Source organism: Schistocerca gregaria, chromosome X (genome assembly GCF_023897955.1).
Source record: "Schistocerca gregaria isolate iqSchGreg1 chromosome X, iqSchGreg1.2, whole genome shotgun sequence".
Classification (NCBI taxonomy): domain Eukaryota; kingdom Metazoa; phylum Arthropoda; class Insecta; order Orthoptera; family Acrididae; genus Schistocerca; species Schistocerca gregaria.
In genome coordinates this window covers 41,832,162-41,839,685 of record NC_064931.1, presented here as the reverse complement: position 1 = coordinate 41,839,685, position 7,524 = coordinate 41,832,162, and positions in this window count along the sequence as shown.

The window sequence follows — 7,524 nt, the reverse complement described above, 5'->3', positions numbered from 1 at the left end:
CACAGAGAGTTAGTATGAATTTAGTATACCAGTGTGTGGTAATTTCATGACGGACAGGGCTGCGCTACGAACGTAACTTCTTTGGGTGAAAATTGAATCGGTTGGTTGTGGTTGATTTCCTCTTGGATATGTTTCAACGTTCTTCGTGTGTTATTTTATGAAAGCAGTGTTGTATGTAGTCTCCCAATCTTGGCTCCCTATTTGATGTGTTCCATAAGATTACAAACTCACATTTTCACAATCCTAAATAAGGCACCAGTTTAGTTATGAATCAAGTTTGATATGCTGAAATTTTAACGGAACATTGATCAATGTTAAAATAAATGTCCAAATATAAACTGATTTATTTATTTTTGTTATATTGTCTTTATATATATATCACCGGTTATCGTAAGATGAGTACTAAAAGATTATAATTGATGTTTGTCTGGTTGGGAATTTGGTAAGCTAGGCTGGATACCTGGTGAAACAGTTGCACAGTAATGCAAGGTTAACTTCCTCACATATCTCACAGCTTTTAACCCACTTTTATCGTCTTGAATATCAGCACCGCTTTCAGAACAAATAAAAGCAACAACGTTACAATACATTTCGCGTAAGGACACCGAAATTAGGATTCATAAGGAGGCATGTTGGAGGGTCTTTTTCTCTCGCTCTTTTTGCGGGTGGAATAGATAAGGGAGTGGTAAGAATACCCCGTCCGACACACCACACGATGGCTTGCGAAGTAAGTATATATCTACATCTACATTTATACTCCGCAAGCCACCCAACGGTGTGTGGCGGAGGGCACTTTACGTGCCACTGTCATTACCTCTCTTTCCTGTTCCAGTCGCGTATGGTTCACGGGAAGAACGACTGTCTGAAGGCCTCTAATTTCTCTAATTTTACATTCGTGATCTCCTCGGGAGTTATAAGTAGGGGGAAGCAATATATTCGATACCTCATCCAGAAACGCACCCTCTCGAAACCTGACGAGCAAGCTACACCGCGATGTAGAGCGCCTCTCTTGCACAGTTTGCCACTCGAGTTTGTTAAACATCTCCGTAACGCTATCACGGTTACCAAATAATGCTGTGACGAAACGCGCCGCTCTTCTTTGGATCTTCTCTATCTCCTCCGTCAACCCGATCTGGTGCGGATCCCACACTGATGAGCAATACTCAAATATAGGTCGAACGAGTGTTTTGTAAGCCACCTCCTTTGTTGATGGACTACATTTTCTAAGGACTCTCCCAATGAATTTCAACCTGGTACCCGCCTTACCAACAATTAATTTTATATGATCATTCCACTTCAAGATGAGATTAAATGTCGAGGTCATCACCTTCAAACAGAAGTTGTATAGAACTCACCTTTAAACTCCTCTTTCGTCAGAGTATTGCTTACCTACTCTATTCTCATAAATCTTCCGATCTTGGATGTATAGCATTTGAATCCACATGATTTACATGAGTAAGAGATGTCCTCTCGAAATCCCATCATGTTCCGACAGCACTGCTCCATTTGTTAGAGCACTGACTAGGTAGAGAGCTATCACAACGAGAAAAGAAGCACACTACTGTACAGGAGGAAATTCACAATCATGAAAAGTATACACAGGCTGCCCAAAGAAATTCAGGAGAATAACACCTACAATTCCCTGATATCAAATGACGGTGTACATGCCCTGATCGCCTTTATTGTGTTCCTATGACTACTACATTACATATACGATAATATAATGGTGTGGTGTCAGAGACTTCCTTGGCAGCACAGTCTCTCTCTCTCCTCATCATTTTTATAACATCCAGCGGAGTAACACTACAAACTATAAAAACTTTACCAATGTCACCCAATGGAGACCTCTGTAAGATGTTACTGCATTTGTCTCTTCCGATATATCGGAAACAAATACCGTCTATGTGCTATCTTCCACATATGTGCCGATCCTATTAAATATACATGTATTGGCCCATTGGAGCAGGTGGCCAGTGATCGGAGTCACTTATACAGACCTGTGTAAAGTTTTGTCGCCTGTATTAGAGGCAGACCATATCGACGATCCGCACCCTGTGTTGTTGTTCCATAAGCTGATTGATACTGTTTTTTTTGCTGTAACACATCGAAGCAGTGTGTGACTACAGCTGTGTACACATCCATACATTTTCTTTTTCCACTATAACTTGGAGGTCTGTGTCTAGAGCTAAACCAACATTAACAAGTTTCGATCCATTGGCTCTCACTGAAAGCTGGACATCCCATGGCGTAAATTATGCTGCTTCCACAACACACAGGGTGGTTGAAATAAAAGTCAAAGGCGGTGTTTCTTATTGACGAAAATATGAAAGACATTACAACATATGGAAACTGGATGAATTAGCGGCATTGTGGAGTGTTTCAAAACAGCTGTCTGAAGGTGGTGACCTCGATATTTAATCTCATCTTCCACAGTGATGGGGTAGCAGATGTCTCGGTGTTCAGTATCAAAGAGACCGAGAGCACTGATTCCTCATATTGCAGCCGTGTATGCAACCACTGTTTCAGTGCTGGCCATCGCCGGAAGGTGTTCCTCCCACCAAGACTCTCTCCATCCCAGACAACTGGTATCAATCATTATGTGGTAATCAACAGCGTACCAGTGGACATATGGGATGGGAAAGACACCAGCGATAAGGGATAATGTACTGTGATAAGCACTGCAGTTGATAGTGAGGTCAGTTTTAGCAATTTTACCACTTTTTTCGTAATTTCAATGCCACCCAATGACACGGCAGCATGCTTCCCTATTTCTGTATCATCGCTAAACCACTCCTTCTCTACTTTGTGAGTACTGTGTACTAGATTGTGAATACAGATATATGACTGTGCAGTATGTCCATTCGTGATTAAATTCTCGTACATCCTATGCCGTTGCACTTAGGTTAACTACATATCTTTAGTGCTTTGATCAAAGTGCAGAATTTATTATTGCAATTGGCCATTTTTCCTTATGTTGTTGGGAGTCACAGAGTATTCTCGCATTTATAGGATTAAGTTGGAGATTGAAAGATTTCCGCAAATTGTCTTTGACTAACCCACCCTGCAACACTATCGCCAATTTAATTTGCAGCTGACTAGAAGTAGGAAGGTACTGTACCCGCTACATTCCACGTCTCATAAAATAACAGAACAAGCTGAGTCCGTAACTGCTATTCAGCAAAGACTGTTCCATTCCAGTCTTACTCACAGCACCCATCCAAGTGCACAAGATCTCTCCAGATGAGTCCATGTCGAGGAGGTCAGTTTCCCTAATAGACGTATTGTAGATGTGAGAGTCTTGTGGTGATATAACAGACAGTTAAGAATAAGCATGTGGTTTATGCATAATGGAGCTCCAGGCAGATCGAGTTTGAAGCATTTTACGTAAATTAACTGTGCTGTCAATTCTGAAGTATTGTTCTAGTGTCTGGGGTAAGTACCAAGAAGGTATTGGAAAGATAGAAATGATCATAGACCGCAAACACATGCACTACTAAGGCTACACAGTTCTGCACTTAAACATGCAATAAGGTTAAAGCCATGTGGTTTCCAAAATATTAGTCATGTGGAGTGTAACGCTCTTAATACTCTAATGCACGACATATAAGTCCAACATCTGACATACATCCACCATGCAAGGTTTCTATCACATTCACTACGGTGAAAAACTTCAAGATGATAAAACTAATTCCTTCTACATCAAAGAAAAACATAGATTCTTTGTGGTACATGCACAATATACTTTCCAGAGCTGAATAGCGCCCTGTGCTCACATCTGATTAGGGTTCAGAAATTATGCTGCACAAATGATCATCAGCAATAGAAAATGCATGGGGAAACAGACAAATGCATAGCAGTGGTAACTGACATGTGAAATTACACATCATGTTATACTAACTCCATAAACAGGACAACTGACAAGCAAACGTACACACACAGTACCTCTGTCAGGGACTTAGAAAAGAAATTTGAAACATATTACGTAAATAACTTGGCTAACAATTCTGAAGTATTGTTCCAGAGTTTGGTGTCCACACCAAGGTATCAGAAAGAGAGAAATGATCATGGAACATAAACACATTCCAAGGGCTACACGGATCTGCACTTAAATACCCTATAATACTGAAGCTGTATGGTTTCCAACCTATTAGTCATGTGGAATGCAACACTGTTAATATTCCAATGTAAGAAATATATTTCTAGCCCGTGACATACTTCTCCCTGCAGGTTTCTCTCCGAAAAACTGTGGTGACAAACTGTAGGGTGATAAAACAGCTACCTTGCACACCAAAGAAAACATCGATTGTTTGTAACACAGACACTACATAGGTTTCCAGAGAAGTATATCGCCTGCTGTTCGCAAAGTTCTAGCCCGATTACGGTTCCGAAATTATGGTATGTTCACATAAGTCCAATAAAATGATCGTCAGTAGCTGAAAATGCATACGAAGAAACAGCAGCATCTTGTGAGGAAGTAAGCATCACAATCACTAGCCAGGGGACCTGTAACAGTCCTATTTCAATTTACTACCGGCGCTGCTAACCTTCCTATTGCACACACAAGGATACCTCATCTCTAGCATACCTCCTCTTTCCACTATTAAGGTGTGTACATATAAGTAGTAGGGAGATGGCAGCACCACCTCAATTTTGATATCAAATTTATATGCAAATTAAGGAAACTGATCAATCAATTACCCTCTCCCTGAACCACCCCCATCCCCAGATGATGTCATGTATTTTCTCAGCCCACTTCCCCCTCCCCACCTGCCCCTCCCCCTACCTAGGCTATTTGTGAGAATTAATAACTTTCGCAGGAGTTTCGAATTTTGGCGATAATTTCGAAGTTTGGTGGGAATTTGTTTGTCCCAGATCTGTGCTGATGTCCCAACCCACCCTTCACCTGCGAACTGCTGGGGAATTAAAACTGGTGGTACCCTTTCTAGGACTCGAACCCTGGCCCTACTGGACGGAATGCCCAATGCACCCCCCCCCCCTCCCACACACACACATACACATGTAAACTGACCAGATGCAGAATAAAAAGGTTAGGGAGTGTAACTTACTTATTTTGGTTCGGAAACTTAAGTAACGATTGGTCCTGATTACATCATTAACTATAATTATGGAACCTAATTACACAAGGAGTACCTACAATCGCAATACAGCTCAAAAATTGGGGGCTGGAGAGGGAGGTACAATCTTTATATTTTTGATGCGAAATACACTCCTGGAAATGGAAAAAAGAACACATTGACACCGGTGTGTCAGACCCACCATACTTGCTCCGGACACTGCGAGAGGGCTGTACAAGCAATGATCACACGCACGGCACAGCGGACACACCAGGAACCGCGGTGTTGGCCGTCGAATGGCGCTAGCTGCGCAGCATTTGTGCACCGCCACCGTCAGTGTCAGCCAGTTTGCCGTGGCATACGGAGCTCCACGCAGTCTTTAACACTAGTAGCATGCCGCGACAGCGTGGACGTGAACCGTATGTGCAGTTGACGGACTTTGAGCGAGGGCGTATAGTGGGCATGCGGGAGGCCGGGTGGACGTACCGCTGAATTGCTCAACACGTGGGGCGTGAGGTCTCCACAGTACATCGATGTTGTCGCCAGTGGTCGGCGGAAGGTGCACGTGCCCGTCGACCTGGGACCGAACCGCAGCGACGCACGGATGCACGCCAAGACCGTAGGATCCTACGCAGTGCCGTAGGGGACCGCACCGCCACTTCCCAGCAAATTAGGGACACTGTTGCTCCTGGGGTATCGGCGAGGACCATTCGCAACCGTCCCCATGAAGCTGGGCTACGGTCCCACACACCGTTAGGCCGTCTTCCGCTCACGCCCCAACATCGTGCAGCCCGCCTCCAGTGGTGTTGCGACAGGCGTGAATGGAGGGACGAATGGAGACGTGTCGTCTTCAGCGATGAGAGTCGCTTCTGCCTTGGTGCCAATGATGGTCGTATGCGTGTTTGGCGCCGTGCAGGTGAGCGCCACAATCAGGACTGCATACGACCGAGGCACACATGGCCAACACCCTGCATCATGGTGTGGGGAGCGATCTCCTACACTGGCCGTACACCTCTGGTGATCGTCGAGGTGACACTGAATAGTGCACGGTACATCCAAACCGTCATCGAACCCATCGTTCTACCATACCTAGACCGGTAAGGGAACTTGCTGTTCCAACAGGACAATGCACGTCCGCATGTATCCCGTGCCACCCAACGTGCTCTAGAAGGTGTAAGTCAACTACCCTGGCCAGCAAGTTCTCCGGATCTGTCCCCCATTGAGCATGTTTGGGACTGGATGAAGCGTCGTCTCACGCGGTCTGCACGCCCAGCACGAACGCTGGTCCAACTGAGGCGCCAGGTGGAAATGGCATGGCAAGCCGTTCCACAGGACTACATCCAGCATCTCTACGATCGTCTCCATGGGAGAATAGCAGCCTGCATTGCTGCGAAAGGTGGATATACACTGTACTAGTGCCGACATTGTGCATGCTCTGTTGCCTGTGTCTATGTGCCTGTGGTTCTGTCAGTGTGATCATGTGATGTATCTGACCCCAGGAATGTGTCAATAAAGTTTCCCCTTCCTGGGACAATGAATTCACGGTGTTCTTATTTCAATTTCCAGGAGTGTATATTCAACTGACGAGATGCTGGTGCTAGGCAGAGTGAAGTTTAATAAGTGTATTACGTGTAAGCATACAGCTTAGGACTGTATCTATCCCTGTTTGACGTCAAAGTTTGCTACAGACCCCTGCTCGACACTGACTCTGCAGCCCAGGTAACTGAAGCCAGTACACGCTACCACAACTGAAGGAAAATGCTTCACTGCTCTAATTACACATCGAAATTTTTGTGAAAAAAAAAACGGAACTCGTAACCAACAGGTCATAATGCAACACATGTACTTAGGAAAATCGTCTTCCCAAAAGACTGCAGAGAGGACGGCAATTGAATGTGCGTTCTCCTCGGTGTACAGCCGAGAACTAGTGGAATTATAGACACTCCTACCTCTCCTCATCCCCCCCTGACCCTCCCTTGTTCACTCCCTCCACCTACGTTGGGGACACAGACCTTTTTAAATGTCCAGCTGCCACTGCTGTGTGCTGCACCCCGCTTTGATGCCTACAGCCACACCCCCGACAGACGAGCTTACAATTGCTGATCGCCTTCAGGCGAAGGTCCAAGCATCGGCCTTTCACCAATCCAAAAGGAAAATTTAGTGGTACTGCCCTGTCCCACATGCTGCCTCTCTCGTAATCGAGCATCTACTGAAAAGGAAAAACTTGTGTGATGCTAATAAAGGTCCTCTCTCCATGAAAATGGGCGCAGTACATTTAGTAAAGTCGGAGATTAACAGATCCCTCCCGCACTGTCTTTGGCCAGTCCTCCCTGCAACACCAGTCTTACCCATGGCACCCATCCAAATACACAGGATCTCTCCAGATGCGTTCGTGTCGAGGAGTGTATCACCTCTTACCGGTGTATATCTAAATTCGGCTGCATGTGTG